Source organism: Camelus bactrianus, chromosome X, assembly GCF_048773025.1.
Source record: "Camelus bactrianus isolate YW-2024 breed Bactrian camel chromosome X, ASM4877302v1, whole genome shotgun sequence".
NCBI classification, from domain to species: Eukaryota; Metazoa; Chordata; class Mammalia; order Artiodactyla; family Camelidae; genus Camelus; species Camelus bactrianus.
The window spans coordinates 54662426-54680080 of record NC_133575.1 but is presented as its reverse complement, the minus strand read 5'-3'; positions in this window follow the sequence as shown (position 1 = coordinate 54680080).

Genomic DNA, 17655 nt, shown 5'->3' with positions numbered 1-17655 from the left:
TTTATGATGTTGAGATATGTTCCCTCTATACCCACTTTGGCGAGAGTTTTTATCATAAATGGGTGTTGAATTTTATCAAATGCTTTTTCTGCATCTATTGAGAGGCTCATGTAGTTTTTGTCTTTTCTCTTGTTGATGTGAATGTATTACATTGATTGATTTGCATATGTTGAACCACCCTTGTGTCCCTGGGATGAACCCCACTTGGTCATGATGTATAATCTGTTTTATGTGTTGTTGGATTGTATTTGCTAAAATTTTGGTGTCTATGTTCATCAGTGATATTGGCCTATAATTCTCTTTTTTTGTAGTGTCTTTGCCTGGTTTTGGATTCAGGGTGATGATGGCTTCATAGAATGAATTTGGGAGTATTCCCTCCTTTTCAGTCTCCCGGAAGAGTTGGAGAAGGACTAGTATGAGTTCTTCTTTGTACGTTTGGTATAATTCCCTGGTGAAGCCATCCGGTCCTGGACTTCTGTTTGTAGGAAGGTTTTTAATTGCTATTTCTATTTCCTTTCTAGTGATCGGATTGTTTAAGTGGTCAGTTTGTTCTTGATTCAGTCTTGGTGGACAGTATGTTTCCAGAAACTTGTCCATCTCCTCTAGATTATCCAATTATTTCCATTTAGTTTTTCATACTATTCTCGTATGATATTCTGTGTTTCTATTTTATTTGTTGTAATTTGTCCGTTTTCCTTTCTTAGTTTGCTAATTTGTGCTCTCTTTTTTTTCTTCTTTGTGAGTTTGGCCATAGGTTTGTCGATTTTATTTACTTTGTCAAAAAACCAGCTTTTGGTTTGGTTGATTTTTTCTATGGTCTTATTGATCTCTATTGTATTTATTTCCTCTCTGATCCTTATTATTTCCTTCCTTCTGCTGCCTTTTGGGGCTTTTTGTTCTTCTTTTTCTAATTCATTCAGCTGCTGGGTCAAATTGTTTATTTGAGATTGTTCTTCTTTTTTGAGAAAGGCCTGTATCGCTATAAACTTCCCTCTTAGCACTGCCTTTGCTGTGTCCCATAGATTTTGAGAGGTTGTACTTTCATTATCATTTGTCTCAAGGTATTTTTTAATTTCAGCTTTGATTTCCTCAATGACCCATTGGTTTTTCAATAACATACTGTTTAATCTCCATGCTTTCCTTTTTTTCTCTTTTGTTTCTCTGTTGTTGATTTCCAGTTTTATGGCATTGTGGCCAGTATAGATGCTTGAGACAACTTCTATCTTCTTAAAATTGTTGAGGTTTCTTTTGTGCCCAATACATGATCAATCCTGGAAAATGTTCCATGTGCACTTGAAAACAATCCTTATCCTATTTTTGGGGGAGGTAATGCTCGGAAATTATCCACCAAATCTAGTTTTTGTATTGTAGTATTTAATTTCTCTGTTGCCTTGTTTATTTTCTGTCTGGAAGATCTGCCTAGTGATGTTAATGCAGTGTTAAAATCTCCAACTATGATTGTATTCCCCTCAATATCCCCCTTTATCTCTGTTAGTAATTGTTTTTTGTACTTAGGTCCACCTATATTGGGTGCATACATATTAACGAGTGTAATATCCTCATCTTGTATCACTCCTTTAATCATTATATAATGTCCTTCTTTATCTTTCTTTATGGCCTTTGTTTTAAAGTCCATTTTGTCTGAAATGAACTGCAAAACCTGCTTCTTTGGCTTTTCCATTTGCATGGAATATCCTTTTCCACCCTTTCACTCTCAATCTATATGTGTCCTTCTCCCTAAAGTGGGTGTCTTGCATGCAGCTTATTGAAGGTTCTTGCTTTCTTATCCAGTCTGCCACTCTGTGTCTTTTGACTGGAGCATTTAGTCCATTAACATTTACAGTAATTAATGATAGATGTGTGTTTATTGTCATTTTGAACTTCTCTTTGCAGTTGATTTGGTATTTCCTCTTTGTTCCTTTCTTCTTCCTTTTGTGATTTGGTAATTTTCCTTTGTCTTATCATGGATTTTATTTAGTTTTTGTGAATCCCTTGTAAGTTTTTGTCTTGTGGTTACCCGTAAATCTATTAATGCATTACTATAACTGTTTTTATTAAACTGATAGTAACATGATCTCAAACCCATCCTACAGTTAAAAAAATTTAAAAAAGGAAAAACATATCTCTTCTATATTTACCTGCCTCCCTCTCCCACTCTCAGTGACTTGTATGTCTTCTTTTATAATTTTGTGTTTATTTGTAATTCGTGAGTTCTCACCTTTCCAGTTGTGAGTTTCTCATTTCTGTAGCATCCTGCTGCTTTTCTATTTAGAATAGCCCTTTCAATATTTCTTTTAGCATGGGTTTAGTGTTTCTAAACTCCTGCAGTTTTTCTTGTCTGTGAAATTCTTTATTTCTCCTTCTATCCTAAAGGATAGCCTTGCTGGATAAAGTATCCTAGGCTGCATCTTTTTTTCATTCAGGACGTTGAATATATCTTGCCACTCCATCTGGCCTGTAGTGTTTGTGTAGAGAAATCAGCTGAGAACCTTATGGGGTTCCATTGTAACTTACTCTTTGCTTTTCTCTTGATGCCTTTAGAATCATTTCTTTATCCTTGATTCTGGCCATCTTGATTATGATATGTCTTGGTGTGGGTTTATTTGGCTTCTTTCTGTTTGGGACCCTCTGAGCTTCCTGTACTTGGATATCTGATTCCTTCTTTAAGTTTGGGAACTTTTCAGTCATGATTTCTTCAAAAACCGTTTCAATCCCCTTTGATCTTTCTTCCCCTTCTGGGACCCCTATTATGTGAAGATTGGGATGCTTTATATTATCCCATAGGTCCCTTATTCTATTTTCATTATTTTGTATTTGTTTCTCTTGTAGCTCTTCTGAATGTGTGCTTTCTATTGTCCTGTCTTCTAGGACACTAATTCGTTCCTCTGCATTATCCAGTCAGCTTTGTACAGCTATTAGATCATTCCTTATCTCAGCCAATGAGTTTACCCATTCTACTTGGCTCTTCTTTATAGCTTCAATTTCATTTTTGACATATTTTATATCTCTAAACACTATCTCTTTTAATTCCTTCAGCACTTTGATCACTCCTTTTTTGAAATCTTGATCTACTAGGCTATCGATATCTATTTCATTGATCTTTCTTTCAGGGGATTTCTCTTGTTATTTTAATTGGGAAATGTTTCTCTGCTTCTTCATCTTGCTCATACCTCTCTGGCACTGTGGTTTATGGAGTATCAGTTTTCTATTGTGGTCCTTAAGTAGTTTAACTATCTAAAGTCTATTTAGGTATAAGACTTAGGAAGAAAAGGAAACATAAGAGAGAGAGAGAGAAAGAATTTTAAAAGAAGGGAGAAAGAAGGTTTGAAAACAGTTTGTAAAGAGTATTAGAAGAACAAGTTGAAGCAGAATATCAACCGGGTTGAGACGTCCTTTTAAAACCTTTAAAAAAAAAAGGGGAAAAGATGTATTTGAAACCTGTGTCTAATCAATAACAGGACACCAAAACCCAAGAGAAATAGAAATGAATTAAGAAGTAAAAATTAAGAGGGTAATAGAAAATACAACAGGTAAAAACAGATTAAAAAAAAAAAAAAAAGGAGGAGGGGGGGTGTCCGTGTTCTCCTGGAGTCTGTGTGCTTTTAATGTGAAGTCTTTCTGTCTTCGTCCTGTTTTGGAAGTTCAGCTTGCTGTTTCCAGAGGCCCTCCATTGGCACCCTCTTCTGTGTTGTTCTCAGTACCTGTTGGCAAGCAGATCGCGCCTCCTCCCAACACTGGGTCAGATGCAGCTCTCCTTTGCTGTGGGCGGGTGGGTCACTGCCCCTCCCGATGCTGCTGTCAGATGTTGCAGACTGGCCTGGTAGGAGAGTGGGTCGCACCCCCTCCCAGCACCGCAGTCGGGGCTGTGTTCCTGCCTGAAAGGCGGTGAGCCGCCTTCCCTCTCCCGGTGCTTGTAGCGCCACTGCTCAGTGCGGCTGCGTGTTCTGCCTCAGGTCGGCGCTCCGGGGAAGACGTAGGGACAGCCTTGTCCCTGCTCCGGGCCAAAACTCAGCTCCTTGTTTGTCTTTGCGGAGCAAGTTCTCTGAGGGACCAGGATGGAAGGGTCCTATCTGCCTTGGGCTGTAGACAAGTCGCAGTCTGGCCTTTGAGGCTGCTGAGCCCTTAGGTGCGGATACAGGATTCGCCTCCGCCTCCGCATGGATGCTAAGCGCTGGAGGATATGGCGGCTGTGTCTGAGCCCAGAATCTCTTCCCCCAAAAACTTTCTGTGGGTTTTCAGTGATGGGGTATGCACCCTTCTTCCCAGGGCACACCAACCATGTTTTTTTATAGCGGGCCAAGGTTGTTCTGCCCTGTACACCCACAGTCATGGCGCGCAGCACCTTGCAGTCCCCCGGGGCTGCCTCAGTGCAGCCACACCCATCCTCCACCTGGCTTGGGCAGCCTGGCCCTGAACGCAGCTACTGGCCCGCGTCTCAGGCTGGGTGTCTGGGGTCCCTATGTGCCCGTTTAATTTAGCTCTGTCAGTCAAGGGCTGCTATGTACAGATCCCAGCCTTGTAGGCTCCGCCTCCATCCAGCTGGCCTCTCAGTTGGAGGGGGGAGACCAAGCAAACGAGCGCCAGACCTCCTTTGCCGCTCCCTCCCCGCGGTACCCGTCCTGCTCTGCTATGTCTTTTGTTCTTTCTTTTTTCCTTTTCTCTTACCAGATTTTTGGCATCTCTATCTTTTGAAGAGGGCGATGTTCTGTCGGAGTTCCGCAGGTGCTTTTGTGGGAGAGGGTGAGCTATGAGTGTCCTTCTCCTCTGCCATCTTATCTCTTCCTGTTTATTTCTCTTTTTACAGCTTTTGTTTTGAAGTCTATTTTGTTTGATAAGAGTACTGTTGCCTCTGCTTTCATGTCATTCCCATTTGCATAAAGTATCTTTTTCTCTTCTCTCACTTTCAGTCTGTGTGCCTATTTATTCCTGAATTAAGGGTCTTGGTCACTTTTTCTTATCTAATCAGGCACCCTATGTCTTTTGATTGGAGCCATTAGGTCATTGACATTTAGAGTAATTATTCATCAGTACGTTCTTATTTCCGTTTTATTACTTGTTTTCTGATTGTTTTCATACTTTTTGTTCTTTTCTTCTTCTTTTAGTTTCTCCACTTGAAGTTTGATTACTATTTTAGTGTGATGTCTTTGTTGCTTTCTTTCTAGTTTTTGTATATCTATTATAGGGGATTGTTTTTGGTTACCAGGAAGTTGATATATGTTGACATATAAGTATATCTACTTGCATTAAACTGGTAGTCATTTAAGTTCAAATAAACTCTAGCAGATCTACATTTGGTCCCTCCGCTTTTGTTTTGTATTTCTAATGCCACATTTTATATCTTCATGTATGTTCTTTAGCTTTCTATTGCTGTTACAGATTATTTAACAATTTTTATTTTGACCTTTGTACTAAAGTATTTAAACAGTTGATCCACTGTTTTTACTATATATCTTCCTTTGTCTATGTTTTTTTTCATCATTTAATTTCTTCTTGTGACTTTTTCTATTTTATACAGATTTTGTAAGATCAGTTTGGTCTATTAATCTTCATCTTATTCTTGACATTTTAAACAAATAAACAGAAAACAAACTTGACAGCCTGTAGGTGATATAATTACCGGAGGAAAGAAACAATTTAAACAGACTTGTAGCAGGACAGATATTTAATCAGTATTCAAAACACTTATCTACAAGGAAAATCCCAGGCCAACTATGACTTCACTAGGAAATTATACTAAACTTTTAAAAAGTAATTAATGCAAAATGTTAAACAAATTCTTTCATAAAAGAGAAGGAGGAGAGTGGTTTCAAGATGTTGGGATAGAAGGACATGGATCTCACTGGCTCCCACAAATACTTCAAAAATACTTCTACATGTGGAACAATTCTCACAAAACTCTTGTAGGAAATCTTACACAAGTGGAACTACAAGGAAAATCATCATGAAAATGAATAGGAGGAAAAAAAAATAGAAATCAGGATGGGACCTTTCCCTTGGGGTAGGAGTGGCAAAAGAGGCAAAGCACCCACACCCTGGGATTCCCCCTCTCCAGAAGTGAGTATAGCTGGGGCAGAAGGGAAAATTCAGAGATTTGGTGGCGAGCACATAAGCTACATTGCAGCAGACAGAATGGAGAGAGTTTGGCTCTGGTGGTCCATGTGATCCCTAGTCCTAGATGCAAGCTGGCTGGTGGAAGCCAAAAGTGGGTGCTGGAGCTCAGGCTTCAGAGGATGGACCTTGGTAGAAGACTGGGGTTGACAGTGTAAAGGCAGCCTCAGGGAGCTGGAGTGTGGTCAGGCTGAGGCTGGGAGCATGTGCAAAAGGCCTGGGTCTATCACTGAAATCTCCACTGTTGGTGCACACAGAAGAAGCAGTGGAACATGGTCAGCCATAGCAGCCTTCTCCAGTAGCCCAGAGGGCATTGCTCAGCACCATTATAAACACACTCTTGTGGAGGGAAGGACAAGGTACAGACATAGCAGAATGCGTAGCTCAGTTCAGAGGGGCAGAATCACTGGTGTCCATCTCCTAGGTGGAGGTGGGGCTAAAACCTGAATCCATGCCCAAGAGTATCATGACTTTGCAAGTGGAACTGAGATTTAAGCCAAGACCCAGGAGGGAGTGGCATATTTGCTCCACTGCTGCCATTGTGAACTCAGTGCCTCTGGGACATCCAAGAGGAGTACTGGTGTGCAGTGGGGGTGGATCTGACATTAATGGTGGGTGTGCATCTATTCAGGTGGGGCTGGGAATTGGTTGACCCTCTAGCTATCACTAGATCCAAGTGCATGACTGCATTTGCACTATGGAGGTTCCTGGTGCCTAATGTTGGCAGATCTGCTCTGGTGGCTTTTTGGGTGCAGAGCCTGTGGGAAACCAGGGCCGGTTGCTGGCATTCCTGGGGCTGTGGTGTAAATAAGGGCAGAATTAACAAAGTGCTCTTTTTAAGCCTACACAAAGAGTTACAGGTGACACCACAGAGGGAACTTCCCAGTGGACAACTCCCACAAAGAAATACTCAGCAGCTCTCCTCCCAGCTAAAGCACTCCACTCCAAATTACCACACATGACAGCTCAGAAATGGGCCTAGGCAACTCTGTTCCAACTGCATGGGAGCAGACATGGCCCCTGACAGGGCTGTGAAAACCACAGAGTAAAGAGGAGTCCCCACTCAACATCCAGTGCAGGCTCTGGTCACCACAATACCAACCACATGCCAAAACAAGGAGATAAGAACCAGCACACATGGTGAAAAACCATCACACTCATCTATTCTAAAAAAGCCTTGGCAACAAGAATATTAGACACACAGTCTACACAGAAATGCTCCCTCCTAAAAACAGCCCTTTGAGACCACACTGGATAACTATTACTCCAAAATGTATAGAGTCAGAGAACTATAACTAAAATTAAAAAGCTGAGCAGCCACTCTCATTTAAAAGAACAAAATATATCCCCGGAAAGAACAAACAATGAAATGAACCTCTACTATACGCCAGAGCCTTAGTTCAAAACAGAGAAAATAAAAATCACTGACAGAAATAAGAGAGGTTCTTGATAAAAATGCAGAATACTATAAAATGGAAATATAAACTATCAAAAGGAGGCAAATAAATCAGAAAACTCAATTGCTGAGATAAAAGCAGAGCCAAAGGCAATCAATGGCAGACTAAATAATGCAAAAGATAGAATAAGTGGTTTAGAAGACAGGTTAATGTAAATCACCCATTCAAAACAGCAGACAGAAAAAAATGGAAAAAAATAAAAGCAATATAAGTGATATATGGGATAATATAAAGTGTGCCAACCTAAGCAAAATAAGGATCCAAGAAGTAGAATGAAAAAGAAAGGGGATCAATAAATATTTGAAGAAATTATGATGAAAAACTTCCCAAACTTACAGAAAGAAAGAGACATTCAAGTACAGTAAACACAGAGGGTCCAAAACAAGATAAAACCGAACAGACCCACACCCGGACATATTATAATTAAGATGGCTAAAATTAAAGGTAAACAAAAGATTCCAAAGGCAGTAAGAAAAAAACAAAAAGTTATAAGGGAAGCCCCATAAGACTACCAGCTGATTTCTCTACAGAAATGTTTCTGGACAGAAATGTGTGGCAAGATATATTGAAAGACCTGAAAGAGCAAAACATTCAATCTAAAATACTCTGCACAGCAAGACCATCAACCAGAATAGAAGTAGAGATCAAAATTTCTCAGACAAGCAAAAACCAAAAGAATATAGCAATACTAAACCTATCCTAAAGGAAATATTGGAAGTTCTTCTCTAAATAGAAAACACGCAGCCCTCTATAAAGAAGAAAATATCTTGATGGGAAATGCCATAATTACAATGAACAACAAAAGAATAAACATGAAGAGGTAGGTAAAAGAGGACACCAAATTTATGAAAAAGTGGGAGTGGGGAGCAAAGAATGTAGATTATTTTTCTTTGTTGTTGTTGCTGTTTCTTCAGTTTGTTTTGTTTGGTTTTCTTTTGTTTTTGTTTGTTTTCTTAGGTTGTGTTTGAGTCTACATGATTACCAGTCTAGAGAAAATAGACATAGTAATGGGTTAACATACTCGAAAAACAGGGTAACCACAAATCAAAAGCAAAAAGCAAACAAAAAAAAAAGAGAGAGAGAGAGAGGGACAAAATCAAAAAAAAAAAAAATCAAACTATTAAAAAGAAAATTATTAAACCACAAAAGGAAATCCAAAAAGAAAAAGAAAGAAACAAAGAAGAAATACAAAATCAATGGCAAAACGAGGTTTAAAATGGCAATAAACACACATCTATCAATAATTATCATAAAGGTCATTGGATAAGTGCTCCAATCAAAAGTCATAGAGTGGTAGATTGGATAACAAAACAGGGGCATACAACAACTATGCTGCCTATGAGAGACCCACTTTAGGGTGAAAGACACACATAGATTGAAAGTGAGGAAATGGAAAAGTATATTTCATGCAAGTGAAAATGACAAGATTTGGGGGGACCAAGCCAAATAGACTTCAAAACAAAGGCCACAAAGAAAGATAAATAAGGACACTACATAATGATAACAGGATCAATAAAAGCAGATGATATTATATTCATTAACATATATGCACCCAATGTAGGATCACCTAAGTACATAAAGCAAATACTAACAGATATAAAGGGAGAAATTGACAGGAATAAAAGAGTAGTAGGATTTCACACACCACTATCACCACTGGAGAGCTCTTCCAGACATCAAATCAATAAAGGTAGCATAGATATTAATGACACAAGATAATAGTTATACTTAATTGATAGTTTCCAGAAAAAAACATGAAAAACAGATTATGCATTCTTTTCAAGTGCACACAAAAAATTCTTTGGGATAGACCACATATGCAGACACCAACCAACCTCAACAAATTCAAGAGGATAGAAACCCTTTCAAGCATTATTTCTGACCACAATGGCATGAAATCAGAAATCAACCACAGGAAAAATAAAACGGAGAAAATAACAACTGAATGGAGACTAAAATACATGCTACTGAAAAATCAATGGGTAAATTAAAAAAATCAAAGAGGAAATTTAAAAATACCTTGAGACAAATGACAATAAAAACACAACCACAAAAAAATCTTGGAAATGCAGCAAAAGCAATCCTAAGAAAAATGTTCATGGGGATACAAGTCTACCTCAGAAAACAAGAACAATCTCAAATGAAACACATAACATACCACCTACAGTAATTAGAAAAACAACAACAACAACAACAACAACAACAACAACAACAACAACAACACCTGAAGTCAGCAGAAGGAAAGAAATAATAAAGATCATGGAGGAAATAAATAAAGTAAAGTCTAAAAAAATAGAGAAACTTAATCAAACCAAGACCTGGTTTTCTTTGAAAGAGTAAATAAAATGATCACCATGCTCACTAAAAAGAAACAGAAAATAGAGAACACAAATAAACAAAATAAAAAAATGAAAAATAAGAAATTACAACTGATACCACAGAAGTGCAAAAAAAGAAAAAATACTATGAGCAACTATATGGCAACAAATTGGACAACCTAGAAGAAATGGACAACTTTCTGGAAACATACAGTCCACCAAAACTGAATCAAGAAGAAATAGATGAGTTGAACAGACCAGTCACTAGAAGGGAAATAGAATCTGTAATTTAAAAAAAAAAAAAAAACCCTGCAAGCAAAAGTTGAGATCTGGGTGGCTTCACTGGAAAATTCTACCAATCTTGCAAAAAATAACTTATACCAATTCTTATCAACCTTTTCCAAAAGTTTGCACAATAGGGAACACACCCAAGTTCATTCTATGAAGCCACCATTACCCTGATACCAAAACCAGACAAAGACACTACCAAAAAAGAGAATTACAGGCCAACACCTTAATGAACATAGATTTAAAACTTCTCTACAAAATATTAACAAACATAATTTAACAACATAGAAAAATATTATACACTATAAAAAAGTTGGATTCATCCCAGGGACAGAAGGATGATTCACCATAGCAAATGAATCAATGTGATACAAAACATCAGCAAAATAAAGGACCACACATGATCATCTCAATAGATGGAGAAAAAAAAGCAGTTGATAAAATTTAGCATCCATTCATGATAAAATCTCTTAACAAAGTGGGTATATAGGGAATATATCTCAACATAATAAAAGTTATTTATGACAAAACCACAGCCAACATAATACTCAATGGTAAGAAATTTAAAGCCTTCCCACTAAAATCTGTAACAAGACAAGGATGCCCCCACTCTCATCACTTTTACTCAACATATATTTGGAAGTCCTGCCCATAGCAATCAAAAAAGAAAAATACATAAGAAGGATCCAATTAGAGTAGAAGAGGTAAAATTGTCATTATATGCAGATGACATGATATTGTATGTAGAAAACCCTGAAGACTCCACACATAAACTACTAGAGCTTATAAACAAATTCATCAAGGTAGCAGGATACAAGATAACCATACAGGAACCTGTTGAAAATCTTTATATTAACAATGAAAGTTCAGAAAAGGAAAGTAAAAAAAAAAAAAATCCCCGTTAAAATCACATGAAAAATAACATACTTGGGAATAAACCTGACCAAGTAAGTGAAAGATTTATATGCAGAGAACTATAAAACATTGACTAAAGAAGCTAAAGACTATTTAAATAAGTGAAAATATATTCCATGCTCCTGGAATTTAAGAAGACTTAATGTGATCCCTGTCAAATTACCCAGGACATTTTTTAACAGAAGTAGGGCAAATGATCCTAAAATTTATATAGAATCACAAAAGACCCAGAATTGCCAAAGCAATACTGAAGGAAAGGAACAAAGCTGGAGGAATAACTCTCCCAGACTTCAGACAATACTACAGAGCTATCACACCAAACAGCATGATATTGGCAGAAAAGCAAACATATGGATCAATGGGTGAGAATAGAGATCCCAGAAATAAACCCACACAGCCATGGTCAACTAATGGTCAAAAAAGGAGGCAAGAATATATAACGGAGGAAAGACAGCCTCTTTAGCGAGTTGTGTTGTGAAGGTTGGATAGCCCATGTAAATCAATAAAATGAGAACATTGCCTCACACCATACACAAAAATAAATTCAAAATGTCTTAAATACTTAAACATAGAGCAAGACACTATAAACCTCCTAGAAGAAATCATAGGCAAAACATTCTCTGACATAAATCTCAGCAATGTTCTCCTGGGGGAGTCTACCCGGGCAATAGAAATGAAAGCAAAAATAGACATATGTAACTGAATTAAACTTATAAAATTTTGCACAGCAAAGGAAACTATAAACAAAACAAAAAGACAGCCTATGGAATGGGAGAAAATATTTGGAAAAGATTCGACTGACAAGAACTTAATTCCCAGAATATATACAAACAGCTCATAGTACTCAATAACACGAAAAGAAGCAAGACAATTCAAAATTGAGCAGAAGGCCTAAACAAACATTTCTCCAATGAAGACATGCCAGGAAGCACATAAACATGCTTAATATAACTAATTATCTGAGAAATGCAAATCAAAACTATAAAGAGATATCACCTCACACTGGTCAGAATGGACATCATTTTTAAAATCCACAAACAATAAATGTTGGAGAGGGTGTGGAGAAAAGGGAACCCTCCTACACTGTTGGTGGGTATGTGGTTTGGTGCAGTCATTATGAAAATCAGTAGAGAGAATCCTTAAAAAAAATAGACTTATCTTATACTTCAGCAATCCCACTCCTGGGCATACATCCAGAGGAAACTCTAATTCAGGAAATACATGTGCCCCAACGTTCATAGCAGCACTATAAAAAATAGCTAAGTCATGGAAAAAACCTACGTGTCCATTGACAGATGATTGGATATAGAAGTTATATATATGTAGAGCATGGTGTAGAGTGTATCTATAAATAAACACACACATATATATACATACACATACATACAAACAAACATATACATACACACAATGAAATACTACTCATCTATACAAAAGAATTAAATAATGCCTTTTGCAGCAACATGGATGGACCAGGAGTTTTTCATATTAAGTGAAGTAAGCCAGAAAAAGAAAGAAAAATACCGTATAAGATCACTTAGAGGTGGAATCTTAAACAGTTACACAAATGAACATAAATGGACTCACAGACACAAGAAAATATATTTACGGTTACCAGGGAAGGAAGGAGAGGGTGGATGGATAAATTGAGAGGTTGGATTTTGCAGATTCTAACTACTCTATAGAAATTAGATAAACAACAATGTCTTACTGTATAGCACTGAGAACTGTATTGAGTAACTTGTAATAGTCTACAATGAAAAATAATACAACAGGTATACACACACACACACACACACACATATATATACATCACTATGCTCTACACCAGAAATTAACATAAAATTGTAAACTAACTATACTTCAATAAAGAAATAAAGAGGAGGAAACAGTTCCCAACATTTCTAAAACATGGTAAGAAAATTAAAACTACAAATAGATCTCATAAATATGGACAAAAAAACACTAACAAAATCCACTCACGTAAAAAAAAGAATTATTTTTTTATAATCATGTTGGTTTTATCCCAGACATGCAAGATTAATCAAATGTACTAAAATAAATTTCTGTAATATACCACATTATGAGACCAGAGAAACAAAATACACACGATTATCTCAATAGTTCCAGAAAAAGTGTTTGACAAAATCCAAGACCCCTTCAATGCCTTTCATGAGCACTAAACAAACTAGGAATTGAAGATGATATGCTATGAACTGTACAGCCCAGAATTTCATATATTAATTCCAAACCTCTGATACATCGGAATGTAGCCTTAATTTGAAACAGCAGTTTTGCAGATGTATTTATTGACGTTAATATGAGGTCATACTGCTGTTGCCATAATACAATATGACTTATGTCCTCATAGAAAGAAGAAAAAAGTATACAAATGCACACACAACACCCACCCACCCACATAAACAGAATGTTGATATCTATATGAATGTGAAATATACTACTGGTGAGGTCTGAGACCGAAATGAGGAAGATCTTACTGGAAACCAGAGCAGATATTTTGGGTAAATTGTGTTTGGTTGAGTAGAAAGTAGTGTAACTGAGCAGGACACTATGGGGTCTTCCCAGGACAGATCTCTCCCTTATATCCTCTGTTTTACCTCCTCTCTGAAGTACCTAGACAATAGTTTCTGATACCCATTTCTTGAGTTGCTTTAAAGATGTCAAACAAAGCACCAAATGGAAGATGTTCACTATTTGACGACCATGGGCACATAGCTCCCAGGCCTACTGGAGCCTAAGGACTGTTAATGTTAACCCTTGTGATACCACCTTATTACCTCACCATCAACAAATCGGAGAACCGTGATTACCCCCCACCATCTCATCTGGCCTTTAACAATGCCTTCCTGAAACCCATCAGAGAGTTCAGGTGTTTTGAGCATTATCTGTCCAGACTCCTAGTATGGTGTCTTACAATAGACTATGCAGTTTCTTTCACCAGAACCCAGTGTCAGTAGATTGACTTTACAGAATGCAGTCGACCGGACTCAAATTCAGTTTAGAAACAGTAGAACATGTAAGGAAAAAAGAAAAAACTTGTATATTTAGCTGAGGAGACATTTAAGCAGTGTTGAAAACTTGGCCTGGTTTCTCCTGGGCACTTATAATAAAACAACATTAGATGAATGATTTGAAAAAAATTATAAAACAGAAAATAATCAGAAATGAAAATTCAGGAAATTCTCAGCTTAACCATATTCCAAAGAAACAAACAAACAAACATAAGAACAAAATAGTGTGCTTTGGAGAAAACATCAGGACAGTGGCTAGACAAGGATTTGCTGAAGAGATTAAGTGTGGGACTTATGAGTCCAAGCAACAAATTCAGCAGAAACACTGTAAAGTTGTAGTGAAGAGGAGAGAGATGGGACAAAATTAAGGAAGGCTTTTAGACTTCTCAGATTCTACTGGCAGGAAATGGACATATAGAATTATTCAGCTGTGAATATGTGTTAATTTTCAAGTAAGTGTAAGAATGACCCTGAAGGTGGGGACACATCCTGGATTCCAGAGTGCAGGGCTGTCTCTTAAGGCTGAGGATATTAGGCCACTACCTTGGTGGACCCAGAGGACAGAACATTGAGTCAATGAGGATTATTCTCAAGCTTTAAAATCTAATGGAAATTGACACAACATTGTAAACTGACTGTACTTCCATTCAATCAATCAATCAATCTAATGAAATTTGACCAGCTGGATTTTGGACCTGCTATCGATTCATGATTGCTTTTTCTCTTCCTATTTCTCCTTTTTGAATGGGGACATCTACCCTGTGACTAAGCCATCATTGTATTTTGGGAGAAGATAACTTCTTGCCTGATTTCACATGTTTATAGATGGAGAGATTTACCTGAGGATAAATCATATCCTGTGTCTCACCCATTTAGATAATACATAGAAGAAAACTTCAACTTAGGATTGATTCAGGAATGGGCTAAGAATTTTGAAGTATTAGGAAGGGGTAAATATGTTTTGTTTAGGAAAAACACATACATGTTGGGGTGGGCAAAAGGTTGACTGTTGTTGGGAGACAGAGGATAGATGTGTTGAATTGAGTATCTCCAAACTCATATGTTTGATGTATAACATCCAGTACCTCAAAACTTGGCCTTATATTGAAATACAGTTGTTACATACATATTGGTTAAGATGAGTTCATACTGGAGGAGGGAGGGCCTAATACCATGTGATCTGAGCTCTGATGAAAGGAAGAAATGTGGACGCAAACACTCACACAGGGAGAACATTGTGTAAGTATTGAATCCATGTGGGCAAAGCCAATAAATTTACAGAATCTAGGAGGAAAGACCTGGAATGGATAATTTGCTAAAACTTTCAGAGGGAAGGCTGACACTTTACTTTTAGATGTGTAGCTTTCAAAAATGAGAAAATAAATTTTGTTGTTTAAACCACTCAGTTTGTGGTACTTTGTTACAATAGCCCTAGCAAACTAGCACAGAAGGAAACTTCCCCAATTCATAATCCACCAAAAAACAAACAAACAAACAAACAAACAAACAAACAGCACCCACAATTAATATTATACTTAAAGTTTGAAGACTGAATGCTTTTCCCCAAATATGAAGAACAGGACAAGGATGTCTGCTCTCATCAGTTTTGCTAAACTTTTTCCTGCAGGTTATAACCAGAGCAATTAGGCAATTAAAAAAAAAAAAAGCAAAAGACAACGCTCATTGAAAATGAAGCAATTAAAACTGTCTCTATTCACAGAATATGTGATCTAGACTGTAGAAAATGATAAAGAATAACTAAACACTATTAGAAGTAATAAATGAGTTAAATAAGCTTGTAAGGTACAATAACGATACTGAAAAAGCAGCAGTGTTTGTATATACTTCCAATAAAAAAAATCCCAAGGAGATTGAGAAATCCTTTCCATTTACAATAGTATCAAAAATAATAAAATACTTAGGAGTAGATTTACCAAAAGAAGTATGAAACTTACTATTGTAACTACACAATATTGTTGAAAGAACCTAAAGAAGGTCTAAATGAAAAAGAAGGCCTCCCATTTCCATAAGTGGAAGAATTAATATTTTAAGTTGGCAATATATTTTGAATTGATCTTTAGATTCACTACACTATTATCATCCCATCTGACTTTATTGTTGGTACTGATTACTTGATTCTAAAATTTATATTGTATTTCAAGGGACCCAGGATATTCAAAACAATCTGGAAAATAAGGAACAAAGTTGGGGTACCCACACTTCTTGATTTCAGAACTTACTTCAAAGAAACAGTAACCAAGATAGTGCTGTCCCAGGTTAAAGGTGAACATGCAGATCAATTGAATAGAATTCATATTTCAGAAATAAACCTTTGTGTCCATAACAACTGATGTTTGACAAAGGAGCTGAGAGCATTCAATGGGGAAATAATACTTTTTAAACCAAAGGTGGTAGGACAATTGGATAGTGACATTCAAAATAATTAATAGCACCATGTACAAAGTTATCTCTGATTAGATCAAAAGCCTAAATGTGAGTGAAAACTTTAAAATTACTAGGAAAAAATATAGAATTATAGTCATGATCTTAGATTTGGTAATTGATTTATTAAACGTGTCATCAAAAGCAGAAACAACAAGAAACAGCCTAAATGTTTATCAACAGATGACTGGATAAAGAAGAAGTGGTATATTTATACAATGGAATACTACTCAGCCATAAAAACCGACAACATAATGTCATTTGCAGCAACATGGATGCTCCTGAAGAATGTCATTCTAAGTGAGGTAAGCCAGAAAGAGAAAGAAAAATACCATATGAGATCGCTCATATGTGGACTCCAAAAAAAAAAAAAAAAGAATAAATACTGAACAGAAGCAGACTCATAGACATAGAATACAGACTTGTGGTTGCCAAGGGAGTGGGAGGTGGGAAGAGATAGACTGGGATTTCAAAACTGTAGAATAGATAAAACAAGATTATACTGTATAGCACAGGGAAATATATACAAGATCTTATGGTAGCTCACAGAGAAAGGAATGTGACAATGAATATATATATGTTCATGTATAATTGAAAAATTGTGCTCTACACTGGAAATTGACACAACATTGTAAAATGATTATAAATCAATAAAAAATGTTAAAAAATAAAATAAAATAAATTGGACTTGATCAAATTTAAATGTTTTCCACCCAATGGACAATATCAATAAAGTAAAAAGACAACTTACAGGGTGATAGAAATAATTGAAAATCACATATTGGCTGTCTAGAATAAACAAGTGACTCATAAAGCTCAATTACATAAAGACAAATAACTCTATTTAAGCTGGGGTGGCAATGGATCTAAGTAGGCATTTCTCCAAAAGGAATATTAAGATGACCAAAAAACATATGAAATCATAGCGACCATCATTAGCCATCAGGGAAATACAAATAAAACCACAATGAGATACCACTTCACACCCGTTAGGTGGCTAGAATCAAAAAGTCAGATAAAAGCAAGTGTTGGTAGAATGCGGAGAATTGAATGTCTCATACATTGCTGGTGGGGCTGTAAAAAGGTGAAACCGCT